At 27.7% G+C, this 2,117-nt stretch overlaps 1 protein-coding gene across 3 annotated transcripts in view; it reads right to left on the bottom strand.

The window, feature by feature from the left end:
• LOC119634219 overlaps positions 1-791 on the bottom strand; it is a 39,764-nt gene extending 38,973 nt beyond the window's left edge. Inside the window, exon 1 of one of the 3 annotated variants that reach the window (XM_038028252.1) lies at positions 670-791. The gene's annotated coding sequence lies outside the window, so the exon portion shown is untranslated. Of the gene's footprint in view, positions 1-181; positions 193-669 lie in introns of those variants that run through there. The other 2 variants (XM_038028253.1, XM_038028254.1) reach the window with 2 other exon arrangements.
• Positions 792-2,117: the final 1,326 nt, after the last annotated feature.

Raw genomic sequence — 2,117 nt, 5'->3', positions numbered from 1 at the left:
CGCTTTTACTTCTTCTTCTTTTTTTTATTATTTTAACGCAAAAATTTCTTTTTATTTATTTTTTCATCATTTTTTTTTTTTTTGAAATTCACATATGAGCATCTTTTCAAAATATTTTTTCACATTTGTAATGCCGGGATTCCTACATATATATATATATATATATATTAATTAATTTTACTTTTTAATATAATTATTTCGAAGTATATATAGGATATATGTATATAATTGTTTGTTTTTCTTTTAATGAAATATAAAGAAAATTTAACGCACAATTCAGAAAGCATTTAAAAACCGATTAAAATATTTTTAAATTGATTTTATAGAAAACTTAAACATTTATTCAATATTTACATGTTCACGCTTTGTATTTATGCGTAGGGGCATTTGTGTGCATGTGTTTGTGTGTGCGTGTTTGTGAACATACATTGTTTTACACTTTGTGTTTAATGATTGTCGATAAAATAAAAAAAAAATAAAAAACACACACAAAATAAAACATAACATTTATTTGCGTGAATTTTGAAGGGCACGTATATGAAGCGGAAGAAGGAAACGTGTATAAATAAACTCAAATCAAAAAACAAAAAAACAAAAACAGAATAACAAAAACAAAAAAAAAAAAAACAAATAAAACATTGATATTGAAAATGTATAAAAAATAATTACAATGCAACGATTGCTCACGGTCAAACATTGAACTACGACAACATCGCTCGATTAATTTTTATAACTTAAGCGCCAAAAATTATTTTCGATTTTTTCTTTTTTATTTTTTTCTTTGATTTGATGAAATTTGCTTTCTTTGCTATTTTCTCTACTTTTTTATTTTATTTAATAATTTGTATTGTTTATGCGATACTTTCCTCTTTTTTTTTCTTATTTATTTTTGTAGAATTTTGTTAAAAAAAAGACGAAATAATAAAAATAAAATAATAGAATAACAGAAGACACAATTTCTATTTCACGAGATAGTCGCGTGTGTAATTCGATTGTGTATTATTGTTAGATTTAGTGCTGTGAGGTCCGCGACAAACACAGTAAAACACTACCAACGAAATCTTGATATATACTGAAGCAACTGAGGCAACTGAGCATTTGCTGATTTTGTTGCTGTGCTTCTGACAACTGCTGCCCATATAACTGTTTGTAGTAGTCGTTAGTCGTCACTATAAAAATGCTCTGCACGTTGGATGGCTCTGCTTACTATAAAATTATACAAAAATTTATATATAAAAAAATAAATTCAAATTAATTTAATTAAATTAAAAATATATATAAATAAGTTAATAAAAAATAAATAAAATTATATAAAATATATATATATATATATATATATATATATTAAATATATGAAATCGATTTGTAACTAACTAAATATGCTCACAATTGAAATGAAATTTCTCAAGTGACGACTGACGTTTACGAACTCTGCTGCGCTGACAATAACGGCAGCGTAGTGCAGTAACTGCAACATTTACGTTAACGTTAGCAGACGTAACAATAACAAAATAAATATATACAGAAAAAAAAATAAAAATAAAAAAAACAACAACTATCTAGTACACGTACGAGTATCGTATGTATAAAATTAAACTATCACAAGATAGTGTTCTTATTGTTTTTGTTTATTTGTTATGTTCACTGCTTTTAATGTGTATCGCTGCTGTTTGCTACGTTCAGTTGCCGTTAACGTAATAGAAACACGACTCTCTCTCTCTCTCTCTCTCTCTCTTGGTTTGCTCTGTTGATGTTGTGCCATCGACACATTCCGTAATAATATAATATAAGTAAGGGGCTCGTAATGTGTTGGTGCTGTGTGCTATAGCTTGTTTTCTCTTGTTGTGGGGGTCGCTTTTATGCTTGCACAACAACAACAACAACAACAACAGTAGCAACTATAAAAGTAAAAAAAAAAAAAAAAAGTGTGTAAACAAGTCACAACAGCAGCAGAATTTGAGCTCTCTAGCAGAAAATTTAAACAAAACAAACAAAAACAAACATTCAGTTAAACTCTTTATAAACAAGCAAACGTATAAACACGCACGCAATGAGTCAGCCAGTCAGTCATTCAGTCAGGCATACACAAAACGCACACACAAACACACACACACACA

Source organism: Glossina fuscipes, unplaced genomic scaffold, assembly GCF_014805625.2.
Source record: "Glossina fuscipes isolate IAEA_lab_2018 unplaced genomic scaffold, Yale_Gfus_2 2, whole genome shotgun sequence".
Lineage (NCBI taxonomy): Eukaryota > Metazoa > Arthropoda > Insecta > Diptera > Glossinidae > Glossina > Glossina fuscipes.
This window is presented reverse-complemented; position numbering and strand designations above follow the sequence as displayed.